Source organism: Protopterus annectens, chromosome 5.part0 (assembly GCF_019279795.1).
Source record: "Protopterus annectens isolate FY-2018-M chromosome 5.part0, PAN1.0, whole genome shotgun sequence".
Taxonomy (NCBI): domain Eukaryota; kingdom Metazoa; phylum Chordata; order Ceratodontiformes; family Protopteridae; genus Protopterus; species Protopterus annectens.
In genome coordinates, this window is record NC_056735.1 from 837,756,785 (window position 1) to 837,780,052 (window position 23,268).

At 37.2% G+C, this 23,268-nt stretch overlaps 1 long non-coding RNA gene across 3 annotated transcripts in view; it reads right to left on the minus strand.

The window, feature by feature from the left end:
• Positions 1 to 23,268, minus strand: part of LOC122802852 — a 239,934-nt gene that overhangs the window by 154,479 nt on the left and 62,187 nt on the right. The window lies entirely within an intron of this gene.

A 23,268-nucleotide genomic window follows, 5' to 3' on the forward strand; every position in this document is an offset into this window, starting at 1 on the left:
TCCTTCCCATTTTTGCCCCTTTTAAGCCTTGAGGTGAGCAGCGCAAACCTGGTGCCCAAATTTAAACAGTCCTGCTATTTCCATTTTTTTGTTGTTGTTTTAGACCCAGTGCATACCATGCAAACCCATTCAGCTAATATAAACGGTAAGAAATGGCCCTCCCTGAATGCGAACATGCTCTTCATTTCATGGAATATGTCAATACAGCCTCAGACACACTCCCTTGCTTAGTTGTGCTTAGCTAAGCTTATCTGTGAGCCATAGAGCTCCATTGTGCTTACACAATGCATGACTCACCCCCTTTTCATGTCTGTTGCTCCTCCTTCATACACGATCATGTTATAGCACCTACACGGTTAGGTGCAGTTTGGCAGTTAGAATATTTTTGTGATTCAGTAAATTTCCCCTCATTTGCATACCACACTGCCTTAGTCCATAGTTACTGCACTACCCCACAGCATTTCCCCTTAACAACCACTGTTCCTTGGTATTGTTTTGATTCTGCATGCCATAGACTATAACGGCAAAGTGCAGATTTCACTTAAAATTGAGTTTTCACATTATTTTTTTATTTTCGGCACGATCCCATATGCACGCCACTGTCCTATGCTTAAACAGCTGAAATAAACCAAAAAAAAACTTATTTTTATAAAAATGAAGCACTTTTCCATGCCAATGGCCATATATTTGGCCACTGGCATGCCTAAAGATTATAATACATAATTTTATTTGAGCTGTCATGCCTCCATTTTAATTTTTGCAGAAATGTATTCGGCTAGTAGCGAATACATTTCTGCAACTAAGACTATTCTTGCACAGATGCCTGCCTGCTTGCTGAATCTCTAATTCACCTCATTTGCATGGTTTTTACCAGCAAATGAGGTGTAAGCAGGCTCCTGCACATCAGAACAGTTGTTTACTGGATCGCTCGGTGGCCATATTCCATACAGGAGCGGCTACACTATTCCTGCATGGAAAAAAATGCTTATTGAATCCCAGGGCCTGTCTTGTTTTATGAAGTGATGGTGAGTTATGTGTACAGAATTCAGGCAATAGTTTTTATGGAATGCTTTCCCCTGCTATGATTATAGAATATAGTACTGACTCAGGCACTATCAAAAGTATTGTCAAAAACAATTAGAAAAGTTAGAATGGTAATATTTATTTTAATAATTGTTTTTAGGTGAAGCTGCTATTTTGCAATAATAATAGGGTCAATTTAAAGAACCTGTTGGAACAAAAAAACTCAATTGAGACTATTATTCATACAAACCAAAAGGAATGTTTAAGTGTAATGGTTGTAAGTATTGTAGCTGTATTTCAGATGATCCAAATATTATTATTTATGTATTTTTTAATGCTTCCTATTGCGTTAAAAGATTTTCTAAATTTTAAAACTTCAGTTGTGGTTTGGCTTGCAATATGTTCTGAGTATAAATGTTATTATGTAGATACAATTATTGGTATGTTTAAAAAAATGCAAGCATGTTTTGACAATTAAGAACAAAGACAAAAATAATGCTCTTTTTAACCACATTGAGTACTGTAAATTATACAAAAATATTATTTATAACATAGATGGCAATAAGTGTTGAATGACACAGAATTCTATGGTTTAAATGATAATATGAGTATAAAATTCAAACTGAATAAGAGAACTTTATGCTGTGTATAATATACATCATACAAAAATGATTTACTGTACTAGATAATGTTAGCTTTAGTTTAAGTGATGGTGATTATGAGTGTGTCGTGTACGTTTATAATTTAGGTAGAAATTATTGTTAAATACCACAAAATTCTATTATTTAAATGATAACTTGAATATAAAATATGAATTTAATATGAAATCTTTATATTGTGTGTAGTATTTTAAGGGATATATAATTCATATTTTAAATATTAGCAAATTTTTAGTGATTGGTTCATGATGTGTCACATGACTGTTTTGGTGTGTATTTAAAGTTGACTGTTTTTTAATGATTTGTTCAGATGAAGTCTTGAATGAATTAAAAGGAGACCACAGCATTAAAAAGACAATAAGTTTGTTTTATCTGATACATTACTGCTGCTTAGCCTTCATGTACTTTGGTAACTGAATTGTTTTTTTTTTATTTTATTTATTTTTTTTTTTTGCTGTTGAATACTATCTTGAGAAGCCGTTCCAAGTGAAGTTGAAGTGTTAAACAGATTGCATTCGTACCTACTTTATCAGTCAGAAAGTCATTTCTAGATTTGATTATCAATTAGATTCTCAAGTTCTCCTTTGACTTTCTTTAACACATATGTTTTTTTCAATCAGAGATGTGTCAAAAAGGACCGGGGGTGAATCTGAATATGGTGATTTTGAATAGCACACACTTTTGTATTCATGATTGTGCAACTGAAGTTTTGTGCTGATTATGCCTTGCTTTGATGTTCTTGGTTCACTTATCTTCAAGATTATCCAATACTTTTTGCAGGTCACTGTATTTCTAAAGAAGACTTTGACCACATGCAATCTAAATATGTCCATTTGCATGTGAACATTTTGGAGAGTTATTTCTTATTTCTAATAATTCCCTTCCTGGGAAAGCTATTGAGAGAGTAATGAGCAGGCAGCTCGAATAATTATTGGAACCCCATAAAAGCTTGGATTTATATTACTCTAGTTTCAGAACTTAACACAACAGCATTTATGTGACAGCAGGATAACTTATTCAATGCAGAACATAATGAAGAAACAAAAATAAGGTTGAACATACATAACGCCTAATTAGTTACACATCGAATTAGTGAATATGGAAAAAGTAGTTGCAAAATAGATCCAAAAGATCAGCACTGCTGATTTCTGGCATCTGCAGTTTGCTCACCCAGGGCCACCATAGTTGTTACAGCCAGGAAACTTTAAATCACACCGCGGATTGTATTACTGGTGAGCTGAACTTACTGGAAAGGAAAGAAACCCTGGAGGTAAAGATACTAGAGACGATCATGGAAGTCATTTTAAAAATGTTCAACAGAGGTCATTACACCCTGATTTGGCTGTTCCTGAGGATTTTAACCAATTGGAGCATATACAACAATCAGGTACTGTTAACCATGATTATTTTTATCCTGGACAGGCAAATAGAGGTGCCTTTAATGTTAATTTTTAAGCTTGGTTGGACCAGGACATTTCTTTAAGGTCAGAATATCACCACAGTCCTGAGGTGGTAGAAAATGACAATTTAAAAGGCTATATTCAACTTTTGGAAAATAAATTATTTAAACCAAGGAAGTTACAGTTGGACAACATATTTTTAAAGGAATGTATTGGAGTTAGACGAGTTCCTAAAGTGCTCAGGTACTACAAATTTCCAAATAGCATAGTGCCTGGAACTTCTTTATATCAATAACTGACAGAGTTGTTTAACAAACAACGGCTGGAACATCTAGCAATTATTGTTAGAGAGAACCAAAATGATATTGATGTTTTTTTAAAGTTAGAAACATGACATTTAAATGCCAAGATTACAAATGATTTGTTATTTAGTGTTTACAATATGGAATGTGAACATGTTTTTAATAAAGTAGATATTCAGACCAAGAGGATTAAGTTAAGGAAAAACACAAAACTGGCTAGGGACAATTTGGATTATGAAACAAGGAAGATATTTCCCATATACAAGAAATCTGATATTGAAGTTAGGGATAGTTCTCCTCCAGGTCATGATATGAGAGACCCCCACCCCCACCAACAATCAAATTACATCTCCAATAATGAAGAGGTGTTTACAAATGTGTAAAATCTGTGGTATGAAAATGACAATGATGAAAACCCTAATGGTATGGATTTGTATGAATCTTTAGAATTTCCACCTCTCCGCAGGTCAGATAGGTTAGCCAGCAGGACTCACTCTCTCCCAGTGCCACACAGGGAGTTCCCAAATCCTCACCAAGGGGGACATATCAAAAGAGGATAGAGCAAGAAAGGGCAATGAAGAGGATACAGAGGTCACGGTAGTCAAGTTTAACTCAAACTAATGGCCCTTTTATGCAGGTGATTACTCAGAACAACTTTACTGTTTACAACTATATTTATTTTAAGGTCACCAGTGAGCTTTTTTCTTTATTTGAAAGAAGCTTTGCCTTTGTCCCCACCCTGAAATACAAACTAGCTGACAGTTTAATTGAGGTCAAACTATTTATTAGGAAAATTAACTTTGCTTTACAATACCAGCAGATTGAACAGGAGAGAAGTAACTTAAAACTTGGTGGTTATTCTAACCATTTAAATTTAAAGAAAAAAAGTAGATTTGTGCCTACCCCTACCCCCACACACCCACAAGCCCTACTGTTCATGTTTTCTCAAATTGATGTGAACAAGACATTTACAAGTTTGACAGTGTGGGTAAAATAAAGAACAAGAAATTCAACCTTACTAAGGATGAACATAATCTGTTAGAAAATCTTAAGAGAGATCATCAGGTTATATTTGAGAAACCTGACAAGTATGAGGGTGGTGGTGATATTTGCTAAACAACAAATATGAGGAGGAGATATTAAAACTATTGAATGATGAAGAAGTTTATGAAAGGGTCTCCATGAATGAAGTAAACACCTCATATAGCAACATAGACTATTTTCTTGAAGATGAATAATTGCAGCACGGTATGGACCATAACACATATAAGATTTTGCATCCAAACATTACCTGCTTATTTTGGAATTCTAAAACTGCATAAAAATCTAACTAAACCAACTTTTAAGCCAATTGCGTCAGCAGCAGGTACTAAAATTCATCCCTTTGCTTTATATGTAGATAAAGCATTAAAACTATTTCAAAATAGCTTAAGTCACGTTATTAGAGTCTCTTAGGATTTTGGGGGGAGAATTAAACCTAGGTACTGGGATAAGGATGTCATATTTTTAACTACTGATGTGGTAGACCTTTTTTCCAGTATACCCTCAAAAGAGTGCCTAGACATGTTTAATGAGGCACTTTTAAATTTGGAATTTTTGGACCCCCCCCAAAAAAAATCTGGCTAATTATGGAGTGTATGGAAATTGTCCTTGTTAAAAATTAAGTGTGGTCTGAAAGTAACATCTTGATACAGAAAAAAGGGGTGGCTATGGGGCAGGTTGTGCCCTCAGTTTTGCAAACCTCATTATGCTTACATATTCCAGGAACATATAAAATTATATCTGAGGTTCCTGGATGATATTTTTATTTTATGGGGTGGAGGTACCACACAAATTGAAAATTTTGTGGAATATATCAACAACTCTTATCATTTCTTAAGATTTACTCACCAAATAGGAAAAAAACACCATTAGTTTTTTTGTGTTACCCTTTGCCTAATACATATATATATATATATATATATATATATATATATATATATATATATATCTATATATATATATATATATATATATATATATATATATATATATATATATATATATATATATGTGTGTGTGTGTGTGTGTGCGTGTGTATGTGTGTACCCTGTTTTCCAAAAGAAGAGTTTGGTGAAAGTCCAATTCATTAGGTTGGCTAGGATGATATACAGTAAAGATATATTTGATGCAGAAAGGGAAAAACTTTAGAAAATATTTTTAGAAAGGGACTACCCCTATTCACTGATAAAGGATATCAGTGAGTATGTTTATAAAAACTGAAGAAATAAATATGAGGCTTTGTTGGGAAAAGGTTGAACAGATGTGAGGCCCAACAATACATATACACCCTCAAGAAATATTGGTGGAGATGGAGAGAATATTGTAGGTCAACCCACAGATAAGAGAGAATTTACAAGGGCCTTTGTTCTAGAATATAGTGCAGGGTCCACTATTATTAAAAATACTTGATCGCTGTTAAAAAATATTGGGGGCTCTTGACATCTGATAAAAAAGTAAAAGAAGTTGTGGGGAATAGACTTCTATTCACCTATAAAAGGGCCCACAATATAAAGAATATTTTTGAAAACACCACAGGTAGTAAGAGATACAACAAGGGTATGAAAAAATGTGGTAGCATTGTGCAATGTAAACTTATTTTAGAAGTTCTAGAACAACCAGTTGTTAACTTGAAAGATGCAGCCAAGACTACTGCATACCCTAAATATGGAAACTGCACTAGTAATGGAGTGGTCTATTTAGCTACATGTAGTATATGCCCAGCTTTTTATGCCGGGAAGACCGAAAAGTATCTTAAAAAATGAATTTATGAACATGTGTATGAAATATGAGTGAAAAACATTAACAAAACTTTATATAGACACTCCATTAATTGTTCTAACTACAAAGTGTTTTTATTTTGTATATTAGAGAATGTGACACCTAATCCATGGAAAGATTATCTAGAAGTAAGGGAGTTGTGGTGGTAAGTAAAGTTGGATGTCACACTCTACCCCAGGATTAATGACAACCTGTCCCTATTCCAGTGCTAAAACAATGGATAATAAATATTAGCATTTTATCTTGTTGTTTTTGTGTGCAATTTTAAGAATAAAACATTTGTATGTTGTATTTTAAAAGAAACATGTGATAGGTTGTTTTTTTTTAAACTAAGCTGAATTTTATATGTTTATATTTAACATTATTGCTTTTTAATATATATAATACCTTTGGAAAGTTTTGAGTGTTATACTTTTAAGACCTGATTAAAGGTATTTTATGTTAGGAGGAGAATCATTTAAAAGCAGCACTTGATGTGCGTATTCTAGATTCTGATGAAGACTGTTGCACACAGACAAAAACTATATTATGCATTACACAAGCTTAAATAACTTTGTGGTATCTACCTTCACCAGCAGTGCCTATTTTTGAATCCATTTTTCAACTAGTGTTTTTGTTGGTATTTGTTTGAATTTCTAGGTGTTTTTCTCCAAGTTGAAACATGGAAAAAGGAAAGCAATTTCCTTTCCTATCTTTACACTAAACCACCCCCATAACACTCGCCTCCAATTTATCTGAATATTGGCAGTGTTACGGAAGGATTTTTTAAGGCATGGTGTGGAGTTAGGGTTGAGGTGAGGCAGGGTTAGGTTTAGCACACATTACAGGAGTAGACAGGGCACTACCACTACACAAGACACACTCATGTTTACAAACATGCACTAACACATACTACAAACATAAGATCTAAACCTGATCCTTACCCTAAAATACAGACTCTCAAATACAAACATAGTACCTATACCCTTACCTAACCCTAACACCCAAAAACACACGTAAATATGTACACACTCTTACCCCCTCCTAATCCGCACTCATCAGTTTTGAAGAAACAGCACTTTAAGATATTGTGCATTCATCTATTTGATTGTTTGACAATCTCAACCATCCATAGTGTTTGTCAAACAAAACAATGTTCAACAAAATGCATGTTAACCTGATAGAGATCAATGGTATTGTTTCATCCTGGCATTTCCTTTGTTCTCTGCTGTACCTGACACTGTTTATCATTAGATACTAGTAATAATACCCTGGAAATCTACTGTGAAATACCTTCCATAGCAGTTGATTGGTTTACCTTCTACCTCACTGGATTCACTGAGAGAGCTGGTCTCTGATGATAACATACCTTACCTTTATTTGGCTATTACACATTTTGTTCTTGATTTTACTGTTTAAAATGTGGCTTTATTCTAAATATTTTATTGTAACATCTATTAAAGTTCTTCTTTGTAGATAAATAGGCATGCTAATACAGTTTGTTTGACAATAACTAATCAGCTGATGGGAAAATCAGTCAGTTGTTTTGGACAATTACAGGTCTAATATGTTACTTCTAAGTGATGACAACAACTAAATGGATGAAGAATTAAATTACAGAACAATATATCATAATATATGCATGTCTGATGTGGCCAGTGATGCATAGCTAACCTTCATAAGACAAGTAACCAGTGCTAAAATGTAGTCCAGGTAACCCAGTGATCCTCATGATATTGATTCTTATCCATAAGGTACTATTTTCTTAATTAATTATGACTAAAGTATGCTTCATATTATCGCTAGGTAAGGGCACAAAAGTACAAGTTCTAGAAAATTATTTTGATAGGACTCAAAATCCAGGCTCACCGTGTTGCTGTCTGTATGCAGGGAAGTATTCCAGACCCTGTCACTTTAATTCCTTTTAATATCATCTTTGGAAATGGGCATGTGAGAGGTCATGTAGAGGCAATTTTGGAGTCATTGAGAAGTACTTTGTATTGTTTCATGAAATACAAAATTAAAACAGAGGGCACTAATTAGAAAAATAATGTGATACTTTCACCTACGATATGCAAAGAAACCTGCAGGCACCACGAAAATACTACAGAAATAAAGTAAAAACAATTGATATATGGACAGCAGATAGTATGCTGCCATGTTTGCCAGAATCTGGCACAAACCTAAAATAATTGGGGTAAGGACCTTACAAAGCAAAATATGCAAATGGGGTCTAAACTGTTAATCATTGTTTGCTAATAAAAATAATCATTTAAAATGTGTTTTAAAAAGGGGGTGGGGGGTATTACTTGTATGAGCACTGTAACAATGAGTTGAAATAACCAAAAAGTAAAAATAAAAAAAATAAATAAATAAAAAGCAGAAGATTAAGCTAGCACTGTATTTAAGAACAAGTATTTCAGAGTAAATTGAGACTTGACCCCAGAACACAAAACACTATTAAATGAGGTCTTACATACTGCAAAATGTTTGAGAAATCTTTAGGTGAAGTCAGTGTTATTGGGAGAAATTAAAAAATAAAAATAATAATAATATATGTTCTACATTCTCTATCATTTCAGAGACACCGTAGGTGATGAGTATAACACATAAATACACTGGACATTATAGAGAAATACAAATTTAAATATATTTGATCAATGGATTCAACTTGAGCTTCAGCTTTATTTTTAGATATTTTTTAACACAGCACCTAACATAGTAAAATTAAAAACAGAAATTACATAAACTTTGATAAGACCAAAAATCAGAAAATGTATAAAGCATTCAGACAAACTTAAAATGTGCATCAGAAGTGAAATGTAAAACAAAATTCCTTAAAGACATAAAATGCCACAATTTTATTTCAGTTCTACTATGAAATGCCAACTGCCTGAAAGATGACATGCTGAAAGGATGAAAAAAAACCACAGTTCAATAAGCAGAAAATCTCATTTTCCATGTTTTTACAGGGGCAAGCCCTTTGCACCCCTACCCGGTGTGGGGTGCAAGCTCCCCACACTCTCTGAACTTATATATAATAACTCCATGGCTGCACCAACTTGAAGAAGGGAGAAATCACTAGAAGTGAACACTTAAAAACCACACCAGCAATGGCTCTCCTGCAGAAAACAGCGTTTAGAGTTATCCCATTCCTCTTTTTTTCTTTTCTGTTCTTCATGCTACTGATGCTCAAGCTATTTCACCTTGAGCACATGTGGAGGAGCCTTTTATTTCAAACAAAAGCAAGTGTATAAGGTAAAAGTGGAAAATAAATCATCCCAGCTTGTCAAAAGTAAGCTCATTAAGCAAGTTTTACGTGACTTGTGAAAGTGAATCAAGGTTGGGCACCCTCTAAACAATCAAGGTAGTACAGTCCATAGGGGTAGAGCCTGAAACACAAAACAGAAAATGCTAGATGTTTGCGCATACAGCTGAGAACCACCAGCAGCCTCTAGGTAGCTGAGTGCAGAATCTTAGAGGGGCAATATAGCATCACAGGGGACTTCTGACAAACTAACCCTAAAACATTAAAAACAATCCTGAAACAGACCAAGTCAGTGTACGCAATGCAAAACAGGCATATGTCATTGGTATCATAAAGTACCAGTAAGTAAGCTGGTTACAGAGTTCTGCAAGAAGATGCAAATGGTCAATCACTGTGTCCAGACGTCTCAGGAAAAAAGGCATTATAGTCATGTATGTGAGTTGAGAACAGGTCACAGATAGCTACTGAGTGATGAGTTTGAAGCAGCAAGTACATGATTCTGCAAGTGTCCTGTAGACGGAAATAGGGAGGCTTAGCAACAGCAAACACTTGGTCTTGAAGTGACAGTTAACAGCCCAGGATCACACCTAAATTATGAACTTTTTCCACATATTCAAGCTTATTACCTCCATAAATTATGAAATTACAAAAAGGACAGAGGACTCTCAAAATTAGACATGTTGAGTGAGCCATTAATGGATGGCCTCCAGATCTTTAACAATAGCATTCACACTCTTGTAGAGAGGAGAGATAAAGATGACGGCCATATCCACAGAAATATCCAAACTACTTTCCTTCATAAAAGATAGCATATTAGCACATATGCATAAACAAAAGGTGGCTCAATGTCAAGCCTTATGGCATTCTACAATCAGAAGAATAAGGGGAAGAGGTTAGGGGTTTGTGTAAGGTTAAGGTGTTTATCTCAAAGACACAAAGTTGATGGATTGAGTCTCACCTTTGGAAAGGAATTTGGATAGGCTTAAAATGGCCCACAAGGGCAGCTAACATGGTACTTAGCAATGAACCTGTTAAATGAGTTGTAGATAACTGAATGCATCTATCCAGTATACCAGTGAAGTAAGAAATAAATCACTTTATGACCACGGAGGAAATACAGCAATAAGTTCTTATTACTCAATTGAAAGGTCATGACTTGCGGTATCAAATACAGATGAAATATCCAGGAAAAGCAGAAAAGAAATAATATTTGTGGCCTCTAGTCATTAGGAGATTATTAATTAATCAAAGAAAATAGTCTTACTGATATGGTGAATGGAAAACTCAGACTGAAGTGGGTTCTTGAGCCCATTGACTCTAAGATAGGACTCAAGTTGTATTTAATAGCTCGCTCAGTAACCTTGTGAATGTGGTATAAAAGAACTTGAGCAAGAAGGAGTGTATAAGTATTTGGGAATTGATGAAGGATCACCAATAAAACATGAATAAGTGCAAAGAAAATTTAGTAAGGAATACTTTAGAAGACTTAAATTAATCCTGAAAACAATGTTGACATCTAGGAACAAAATTCAAGTTATAAACCAATTTGCTCTTCCTGTTCTAACTTACAGTTTTGGAGTGAATGTGTTGGATAGATTAGACAGGAAACAGGAAGGATGCATCATGCTCACCAAATGATTTATAAAAATCAGTGCATAACAAGATTATATATTCCCCGTTCTGAAAGAGGGATGAGCCTCCTTGAAATGGATTACATGTATAGATCTGCCATCTTGGGACTGCACACATATCTGCTGACCTCACAAGACCCAAACATAGTGAAACTTTTGAAATATTAGGAGAATAAATCTAAGATGACTTCTCTGCTTAATCTAGCAGAAGCGTATCAGCGTCAAGTAGGAATGGAAATCAAACCAGAAGTAGAGAAACATCAGGCAGCGACTGAATGTGCCAAAATACTAAAGAAAGAATATAATGTGAAGGACCAGATGAGAAGGCAAGAAATATGGATAATGCATAAATATAGTTGCAAGTATAGAAAACTTCTGGAAGAACCTCATTTGATCAGGACTGAATGCAGGAATGGTTAAGGAGAGGCGAATACAAACCAAGAGATGAAAGGTTAATATTAGCGTCCCAAGACAGGGGGCTATGTACACATTGGTTTACAAAGTCCATTGAACATGTGAGAGAAACACACAAATGTAGTTTTGTAAAACAGAACTGGAAACAGTTGCACATCTCATTGCTGGTTGTGACATATTCCCAGTAGAAGGACTGTATACTGAAAGGCATAATAATGTGGCAAGACTGTTGCAACTGGGGATTGTGCAAGCATTTTGGTATTGAAGTGGCTGAAAAACACTGGAAACATGAGTCACAAACATCATAGAAAATGATGAAGTCTACATCACATGGGATCACCCATTACCAACAGTTCACAAGATAGATGCTAGAAAACTGGATATAGTGGTCCATAAAAAGAAGACAAAAGTAGCATTGATCATTGAAGTCACCACATCCAGTGACTACAGTGTCTTGCATACAGAGAGACACAAAGTCATAAAATATCACGATCTGCAGGCAGAAATGGGAGCAATGTGGAAGAATGATACCCAGAGAGTTCCAATAGTAGTAGGAGCAAGGGGTCTTATAAAAAAAGAATCTAAAATCATATTTAGATATGTTACCAATGCATGTAATCCCACACAAATTGCAGGAGTCATTACTGGGTACATTGTGAGTGCTGCAAAGAGCAGTTCTGGCTGACATCAAAGACTGAAACAATACTAATTTCATGAACTTTAATCCCAGTTTGACTTAAGAATGGGGTCCATTCCCGTCATGGTATTTGAAACCAAAAAGACTTGGAGAAATTAAAAGAGGGAGTAACATTCCCTGAAAGGGAAGGCTAGAGTTAGAGTGGTAGTTGCCAAAGGTTCTGGGATGAACTGACAGTTTTTTGAGAATGGGTTGATGAGGGCCTCCTCATGACTGAAAGACAATACCCAGCAAAGAAACCAAAACCTGATATCCTGGTACCAAGGCCATCAAATCTGGCTTTTATGAGCCTCAGTGGACAAAGATCCAACCTACAGGTCATAGGATGGGTCTACCTGAAAATGTCGAAAGTCCACAATGCAGACAACAAGAACACAGACACCGGAAGATCGACAATGGAGAAGACCGAAAGCTGAGAATTCCGATGCTGAGAACACTGACATGTTAAGGTAAGTGTGCGATAGGGATGGACATTAGGGTCAGGGTGTGGCTAAGGTAAGTGTGTGATAGTGATGGACGTTAGGGTAGGGTGCTGGTCAGGTAAGTGTGCGATAGTGATGGACTTTAGGTTTAGGGGTGGGTTAAGTGGGTTAGGGTTAGGGTGCAGGTAAGGTAAGTGTGCGATAGTGACGGACTTGAGAGTTAGGAGCGGATTAAGTGAGTTAGGGTTAGGGTGCGGGTAAGGTAAGTGTGTGATAGTGACAGACCTTAGGGTTAGGGTTTGGGTTAAGGTTAGTGCATAGATAGTTGTATATGTAAGGTTTAGTGTAAGTTTGTAAGGTTTTTGGTGTGCTTATGTTGTGTGTGTGTTTTTCGGGAAAGGTATTTGTTTTGCTGATTGTCGGGATTGTGGTTTGTCGGGCATGTGAAGTTTTGTGTTTGTGAACTTTCAGTTTTGTCATGTTGGTTATTTTGTTGTCGGTGTTTTGGCATGTCGGTGTTATCAGGTAGACCCCATAGGATACATCAATGAGATCCTAATCAAGACCGCTATGCAACTTGAGATTGTCAAAGTCTAGGCAATTAACAAAAAATATAAAGCTGCTGCTAAGTTCATGGGATCAAACCAAGGAAAAGCAGATTTGGTAGCAGCAACCTTAACAGGAGAAAAGGCAACAGACTCACATAGCTGAGCAAATAAAACATGATAAGTAGTAAGGTTGACCAGATAGCACAACCTATCTACCATACAAATAAACAAACATGGATTGATCAGTTATCTTTTGTTGAGATCTCTCTGGACAGGTAAGCTGCCTTCTTGGTAGTGATATTAGCTTGGGACATGACATAGTGATCACTCAGGGCAAGCTTGACACTACATCCTACATCCCTTTCATCACCGTAGGTAAAGCTCATGATCAAACCAAGGCTCATGCCACCAGATTATTTATTTATTTATTTTATTTTATTTTACATTTGTTAACCAGGATGGTCCAATTGGATTAATGTCCATTTTCAGTGAAGACCTGGGGAGAAAAGGTCCAAGGTACATGCACACAATACAATTATCAGAACAGTTGGTGTATGACATATACATCCAAGGTACTCATAGGTTACAAAACAAAACAATACAATGCCACATAATGTTGGAGGCTAACATATCAATTCAAGAATGTATAAACAGGTAGTAACAGCATATTACCTTCAGGATTAAGAATATAATGAGTAGTTTTAGTTATGGTTTTGGCCACTGTGATATTGAGACGGATGGTTGAAGAGAGGACACTTAGAGAGGAGAGGCATGTGAGATGGACAGGGTGCTAATCAGGGTTGGTGCAGGGACATATCCAGTGTGATTTAAAGTAATATTTAATCTTGGTTTTGAATACGGTTAGTGAAGGTTCTAGGGTCAGGTCTGGTGGTAGTGAGTTCTATATCTTTCTGACAGAGTTAGCAAAGAGAGAGTCACCAGCAGCGTGGCTGGATTTTACTGTTTGAACTAGGAGTTTGGTGGAGGAGCAGAGTGGTCGATTGTTGCTGTAGGAGCAGATCCTGTTTTTAGTGCAGGGGTATTTTCTGACCGGTGGAGGATTTTATGGGCAACTATGAGCTGGTTGAGTTGTAGAAGGTGAGGTAGTTCAAGCCAGCCTAGGAGATTTAGGTTGTGGCAGTGGTGGGTTCGGTAGGGTGTGCCAGTAGCAAATCTGGTGATATGGTTGTAACAGTATGATAATTTATTGAGATCAGTTTTGCTCAGGTAAGAGAAAAGAGGAGAGGCATAGAGAAGGACAGATAATAGATTGGAGCGGGCGATTGCAATTCTTGCAGGTGGAGTGAGGAATGACTTGATCCTATAGAGAGAGCCAAGTTTTTTATTGATGGTTTTTATAGTTTGATTGATGTGCACGTCAAACCTAAGATTGTTATTAATTGTGACACCCAAGAGTTTAGTGTGAGTTTCTGGGTGATAATGGTCCCATTACTTGCTGTTATACTGAAGGTTGGCAGGGTGGACCTACGGGTAGGGGCAAACAGGAGTAACTTCGTTTTGTTGGGATTTAGAATTAGATGTTGGTTTAGTAGCCATTTTTCAACCAAGTTAAAGGTGTCTTGGGTTATTGTGGTAATATTTGTTGGGTTGGTGGCAGAACAAATCAAGGTGTAGTAGTCTGCATATTGAATGCAGGCAGCCTCCGGTATGATTGTGCTAATTTCATTTATAAAAATGGAGAAGAGAAGAGGACCTAGTATTGAGACCTGGGGGACTCCTTAATTAGATGTGAACATGAAATGGGGTGAGTAAATCTACTGCCAAGGACAATCACCTGTTGTAGTCATCAGCAACAGGATCAAGAGCACCACCCTCCAGAAGGAACTGAAGGAATGCAGATGAACAAAAATAGCTGAGATAATATGACTAAAAGAGCATGACTCATTCAGTTCTAGTCTGGGAGATATGACTAATAGAGCATGACTCATTCAGTTCTAGACTGGGTAACATGAATAGAAAAGCATGAAATACTAATTTCTAGACTGTAATATAACTTGCAGAGCATGGCTAACTCAGTTCTAGACTGGCTAGACTATAATGTAGCAGTTCTAGTCTAAAACACACAAGAGAGTTGTTAGATGATGAAACTAACTTCATCACCAAGTATGAGGCCTTTGCATTCATTTGTAAGGCCAAATCCAATGCATGTCCAATTTAGGTATTGAAGAGATCATCTGAGCAAACCTAAAGTGTTTCATAATGCAAAAATTAGAAACAGAAAATATTTTTTTAAGCATTTGATGGGGATAGCAAAATGCCCCTGATCAAAATCTTAATGGATGCAGTCACTGTCCAGTTAAGAAAGGGAGATACTTATAGGTTCATGGGTGTTTACTAGGCTAATGAACACAAGGGCCTTTTTAAGCCTAAAGATGAATCCCAAATCTCTGACAAGTTCTGATACCCTTGATTAGTGTAAGCAGGAGTTTGACAGATGATACATTTACAAGTAGGGGCCTGGGAGATGAATCATTTACAGGTTACCTGTGTCCATTAGAGAGACATAGGTGCCAAACTGGGGATGAATTTCCGGTCCTCCATCCAACCGTCCAAGTTGTACTTGAACTGGGTTATTGAGGAACTCTGATTCACATGGATTGGGAGGCTGTTCCATAGACAGGGTAGTCTCTGGGATACATACCTGTCTTTCCAGCAGGTCCTATTTATATCACAGGCAAGGTTTAAGTTTTTAGAATGAGTAATTCTGGCGCTATTTGTTTTGTGGATATGCAGGAGATCCATCAGAGTGGGGTCTGACAATGCCCTATATGCCTGGGATAGATCTCCCTCAAAAGCCTGTAGGAGACAGAATACAGAGATAGGGCATTGAGGTTGTCTGCATAGGAGATGTTACTTACAACCTGTATTATTTTAATGAGGAAGTCTAAGAAAGATCCAGTTGTTGGATATGCCTGGTTATGTACATACCAAGGGGACATTGTACTCAATGATAGGTCTGATGAATGCCGAAGACAATGGAACAATGACTTCTTTAGACTTAGATGTCATTCCTTTGTTTATAAGTTGTACAACATAGAATGATTTCCTTACTACTGTGGACATGTGATGGTGAAAGGCTAAATTATTATCTATGTGTGTCCCTAAGTCCCTGACTACTGGATCAGCTCTCGGGGGTGTGTTGCCAATATGATAGTTACCAGGGGAGGATGACTTACCAAAGGATACTATTATGTATTTCTTGGCATTTAGTTTTAGTCCATGGCTCTAACACCAGTTGTAAGTCTGTGTCAGCCCCTCCTGGAGAACATTTGTGTCAGTGTGGGATTCAATGACAGCTCCTAATTTGCAGTCATCTGCAAATTTAGTCAGCCAGAGACCATTGATATTGGCTTTGACTTCAGAGAAATAAATCTCAAGGACTAATCCCTGAGGGACTCCACTTGTGACTGGCCTCTTTGTAGAGGTGAACTCTCCAATTCTAACTTCCTGGCTCCATCTGTGAGCCAGTTGGCAATCCACTGGGTGACATACGAGTTTGTACCTAACCTCTAGAGTCTGTCAACAATGCCCAAGTTGGGTATTGTGTCAAATGCCTTGTCCATGTCAAGGTAGGCAGTCTGACCCATTTTTTTCCTCATCCATTGCTTTGGTTGCCTTCTCAAAGAAGTCCACCAGGTTGAGTAGGCATGATGTGCCCTTCACAAAACCAAACTGGGTTAGATCCAGTGTCTGGTGGTTTACTATATCTCTGTTGATCATTTCCATGATAATTCTTTCCATGGCTTTTCATATAAGACTAGTAAGACTTGTGTGTCTGTAGTTTTCAGGGTCTGTAGATGGCCCATCTTTGTGCAAAGAGATGACTGTTGCTGTTCTCCATTTATGAGACACAAATCCTGTTTTGAGGCTACAGTTAGATAGTAATTCCAGAAGCCCTGATAGGTCATGTTTCATGCTATTTAGAAGGCATCCTTGGATATCGTCTGGGCCCATTGATGCAGTGTTCTTGGTCTTAGAGAGAGCATTTAGGACTTGTTCCCTAGTGACAGTAGAGGGAGTTATATTTTATGGTATTTCCTGAGGGAAGGTTGGGGGGGTAAAGTTGGAGGTAAATTTATCAGCCAGGATGTTTGATATATCTTCTGGTCATTATAGGTGGCTCCATTTACAATGAGCTCTGCACACAATTGTGTGTTGCCTTTTAGGTTGTGGACATAGCTAAAGAATGCTTTGGGGTTGTCCTTGGCCTGGGAGGCCAAACTTACCTCAGATTTGGCTTTGGTAGATTGGTAGACTTTATTTGTCCTCTGAGTTGTTTGTTTAGTTTGATGAGAGTGCTTTTATCCTTTTGGTGCTGCACCTCATAATTTTTGCCATGATTTTCTTCCTCCTGTTGTACAGCCGATTGATTTTGTAATTCTACCAGGGTGGGTTATTTTTTTAGTTAGTTCTATACTTCTTCCTGGTGGGTACAGCTGCCATTGTACAGCTATTAACATGCTTGAACAGGGTTTCTGTGAACAGTTCTGCATAGACAGCAGTGTCCTCAGGGTTTATGGGGCTTGAATTTTTGCCAGCTTATCACTTAATAGCAGGAGGTTAGCCTTAGAGTAGTTTCTGAATATTCCATGTTTAGCTGGGTGTCCAGATTTTATTTTTACTTCAAAGGAAACCATTTTGTGGTCTGACCTTACCAGGGAAGACATTACATTAGAGGGTGTACTGCATTCTCCAATATTAGTGAGGATCAGATTCAATAGGGTTGCACCCCTGGTTGGTATTTTGACTATCTGGTCCAGGGAATTTGTGTTTACAAAATCCAAGAATCTCTGTGTCTGTATGTTTGGTGTCATATAGGATTTCCAGTTAATAGTGGGGTAATTAAAGCCATCCATGAATATGGTATTGGGTTGTATGGTTAGTGTTTCTAATAAGTTTAAATACATGGTATGGGTTTCCTGGGTCATAGAGGAAGGCCTATTGTTTGCAAGGAAGTGGTATTGGATTTTGCCTATGCTGATTTGAACATGGAGCAGCTCAAGTGCATTGTCCTGTTTGATCATTCTTGAAGTATATTTATTTTTGATGTAAATAGAGACACCTCCACCTTTAGTTCCTGCCTATGAAGTAGCCGGTCTAAAGATATGGAAGGCATTTTAACCTTGCACTGTTAGTGTGCTCTCCACAGCTTTAAACCATATCTCAGTGACCACACAGATGTCAGCATTCTCTAGGGTGAAGAGAGCTTCTAGAAAGTGGAGCTTTTTGTTTAGACTCCTAGCATTGAGCAGTAATACCTTTAGAGTTTCTTGGATTTGATTCGTTATGTCATAAGTACTTTCAGTTTGGCATTGCCTAAAAAAAGGCACTATGGGGAAGACAATGTTTTAGCTAATATTCAAGAACCTAGAGGGGAGAGGTGCACACTACCCCTGGCAAAACGCCGTGGTCTGTTTACCATCTCCTTCCATGCTGACAGATATTGCACCCCCTTAGAATGACACCAGAAACTAAGATAATTATTAAAGTCAGTCATATTTTGTTCATATTGTGGTATCATGCTTGGAGAAGGTGGAATACTGCTCAATGCTAGGCTCATACCAGCCTGAGGCACATATTCCAAGAGCTTCATGATGTCTCTCTTCATATAGTCTAGGGACGTATGTCTCAGGTCATTTACTCCTGCGTAGACTATGACTGAGTCATATTGGTACTTGTGATCCAATGACCTGAGTGGTGTGTAATGTGATGGATCCTAGCCCTGGATAAGCAACTGACCGTAACTTTCTCCTTACTCAGCCTGGTGAGAGGGACATCAGTGTGTCTCACAATGGAGTTTCCAATGACTAGAATGCTGGATTGCGTGGTGACTTGCCTTATGGGCTTAGAAGTAGAGGTTCCATGAGATCTATCTCTGTGTTGATGTGGCTGCTGTTTTGAAAGTGTGTGTTTGGTGCTGTTGAGGGTATTTGTTATGTGTACTTCATCTAGGAGGTCTTAGTGGTTTAGGAAGGTTACATTTAAGTGCCTCAGCATATATCTGCTTTGAAATGTGTGTGATGGGTGCAGTAGGTGTACTACTGACAACCTTATTGACATTAGGAGTACTTTTATGCAAGGGCTTTGCCTCCAGTGACATTGTGTAAATACATCTCTCGTATACCATATCAGCTTGTTTGAAAATTAATTGGTTGTCAGTAAACATGAGGCAATTTCTACATTGCCTCAGGATGTCTGTATCCACCAAGCTAGTAACAGAGACAGTGGGAAAGTATCCATAGCAACAGACCCTTTTTTATTGATTAGACAGTCGGACTGAGAGTATCAATCAATGTCAGGAGTAGCCAGTTTGCAATTACAGGGACAGTGCTTGTCAGTGCAGGCTAGTTGTCCTGTGTGCAACTAAGTATTAGAGAAATTTCAATTGTGCTTTTACAGGAAAAATGTCACTCAAGGTGTTTGAGTCTGTACAGAGAACTGCCAAACACTTGAGGGGAAACAAATATGTAGACCTTGAACATTTAAGGATGAAGTATTTAGGCAGCTGTTCTGAAGTTAGAAACAAATCAAGCAGTACTTACTGAAAACAAATAATTAGCTTGTCAAGAATGATGAAAAGAGAGGAACTGAATGGCTACTACCTGGCTACTACTAGTGCTGGTCTCACCACAGCTTCACTATGCTGGGATACAATGCTCCTTTGGTTCTTCTCTCATCAGAAGCAAAACATTAGCACCAATCCCAAGATAAGAAGCAAGCCACAGCCTGCTTGATGATCCACAGTCTTGTCCCAGATGATGCAAGGGTCTGTAGGCTTGTTTCAGCCTTTTCCTGGTAGATGCCTTGAATAGCAACCAGACCAGTCAGCAACATTAAGCACAGCCACTCACTGTCCAACCAGAAAGAGTCAGGAATCAATGCACTGTGCCTCTTCTTTCACCTGGAACAGAATATAAGCACAAATTCCAAACTGTCACCTATAAAGCAGTTAATAGGTTTTCTGGTGATCATCAATCCCCATGAAATAATATCTCTGTGTTTCCTTCTCTCATCAGGAGAAAACAAAAGCACTAATCTCAAGATGACTACTGAGAGGCAGAATGTGGGATCTCCAATAATTGGTGGTCTTGCAATAGATGTTTAAAGGTAAGATGAAAATAAAAGGGGTTAATATCCTAAACACTGCAGTGTGCACTAAGCAGTTAGATATGAAAGGGGAGAACTTATGTTTTAGTTGTCTAAGTGGAGAGCCACTAATTTTAAAAGAGCAAGATAGACTGAAAGGGAGTAGGCACTTTTGCATTCTGATTCTATGAAATACAGTGGGATGACCAATAAATTTAAATAGTTGAAGGGGAGTGATTTCACAAAATGATAACTGTGTGTACTCACACCAGCCAGTGAAAGGGGAGAGGGGAGGAGATTTGTGGTCAAATTAGCATAATGGGCAGGCAGCTAGAAAGACAGTTATGTTTAAGAACGCAACAGCAACAGGGTGAGAGGGTAGGAAAAAATTATCTTTGACTCACAAGAGACACAGCTGTGGTCTCTTTACAAGTTTTAACATGCAATTAAAAACAGAATACTAGTAAAACACAGTGTAAAGAAAACAAATCACAGTACACAAAGTAGAAAAAGGCAATAAAGTAATACAAAGTACAAGAAATCAAAAGCAAACTAACCTTTTCCTCACAGCAAGCTGTGGCAGAGTCTGATGAGCTTTTCCACTAACATTCCATCCCTTAAAAATGGGCTAATGGCAGATCTGTCTGGAGATATAATCCAGCGAGCATACAAGATCTGAGTATCCAGTGGGGCTAATAAATTTTACAGAAATGTCTTTGGCATTACATGTCATGGTTACCATATTTGGAATTATGACTTTCAACAGTATCATCAAGATTTACAAAGGCTTTCATAAATGATTAGTCATTAGTCATTCATAGTCACATCCCAAAGACATGCTGTAGGTGAATTGGACACTCTAAATTGGCCCTAGGCGTCAGTGCGTGCATGTGTGTGCCTTCTGTGGAAGGTTGGGTGCGAGGCTGGCAACTTGACACTGTAAAACTCCACTGCCACTCATGAGTGGACAGGTGATCCGCTGTGGCGACCCCTAACCGGTAAAAGCCAAAAGAAGAAGAAGTCATTCATAGTCAAATGAGAGAAGAGTAATTAAACATTTGAGGCATCTAGTAGACCAGGGGTGATAGGACTCATAGGTGAATGTAGATAGTCAGCATCACATGTGTCTTTTTAGAATTTTGTTTAGGTCAGGGAATTAGGATTCCGGTGCATAATAAAGCAATAATACAGAGTAATGTGCATATTTGTTCTGCAATTAAACATCTTAGGTAATTATGGAATATCATGCTAAATGTTTATGGTCATTCCTAACTACCCAGAAGCAACTACTTTTCAAAAGGCACAATAGAACCAATATATTGAGAAAGCATATCCTAAGCAATGTCAATTGGCCTTCCATGCTATAAAATGAATGAGACATCTACCACTTAATTTGTCACATTTTTCAAAATGTTTTAATTTTACTCTTGCTGCACTAATAATGTTGGCTTTGGTGTTGTTTTGTCTCAAATGTATGACCAAGTAGAGCTACCCTTTTTAATCATAGCCACAAAGTGATAAGCAGGGAGAGGGATTGTTCCAAAATACAAAAAGAGTATGCATCCTTAAGTGGGCCATGGAAAACTGCATACACCCTTTTTAGACCATTTACTGTGTATGCTGACAATGACGCCCCCCCTTAATGATAGTTACATTTGAAAAATAATACAAATAAAAATTATGAAGTGATATTTATTACATTAGGCATTCCAGTTTCATGGCTGACAGCATAAGTAGCAAGATTCTCACAAATCTTGATTATATTTCACATTAAAGTTATGCAAAATAGAAAACAAAGTATAATAGAAATCCATCAACAGAAATCTGATAACTGCCTGAGAAACAGATGAGAATAGTACTAGAAATGTGTGCTGATAATATAGCAACATGAAAAATGTAAACCTTACTTGCATGTGTTCTTACCTTGTTTTCCTATAGGATTTAAAATGGAAAATACATCTCACATTGGATGCTTTGACTAATATCATTAAGAATTGATTATGATATGAGTCAGTTCAACTAATAATCTAAGATTGCATGAAGGCTTTTTATTATATATAAAAGCATTTGTTTCCCTTTTCTTTAAGCAACTAATTCCAGTGATAGGTGCTTCACATATTAAAGCATATAGACCATGTGTCTTGTTCAACAGTTTTAATTAAATATTCTCAGCTTTCTGTATGTTAATTATTTTCCTATTGTGCACATTTTTGTGTATTAGTTTTAACTGTATTTAGTAGGTTGTGACTTTCTCTGTGATATCATATTTTTGTCCCCTAGGAAGTTCATTCAAACACCTCTTGCATTTGTACTTCATCTCAAAGTAAGTGTGTGGTCATATCTGCGCAATTCTGAAACCTCACTTAATGAGACCAACGCGTTAGATGTTCAAATCACTTCTTAACAACATCTAAGTATTTTAGCTCAATGATTTTTGAATGCACAATGATTTTTTACTTACTTTTATAGGTCTATATTAATGCATGCAGGCCAATAAAGCCAGACTCCACTAGTTTCTAACATAATATGTTTCACTCTTTTTTATGCTTGTCAGTATAGTATTATTGGAGAATCTAGCTCTCCTTTGAAACACTCAACTTATGCAAAGTCTGATGTCTGTTATTTTAGGAGTATGTCCCAAAAAAGTCCAAAAAAATGGCAAACAATTCCCATAGCAAACACATATAGGACCAATAAAGAGGGGTGCGGTCAAACAGAGTGCCATATGAAAGAAACAGCAGAGCATCATGACAGACATGCAAATCACCCCTCAAACACATGCAAGTGTTCCAGCACGAGTTCAAGATGGCCGCCGAGCACTGAACACACACTTTCTGCTGCTCCTGTATCAACCAAATCTATCCGCTCAAAAAAAACCTGCATCTGGCACTGAATTGAACAGGAAAGGAGTATTTCTTCTAAACTACACTTCATGGAAAAGACTTATAGCAACATTTTGGTCTAAAAAGTAAAATGTTGTCAATTTCTGTAAGGGCTT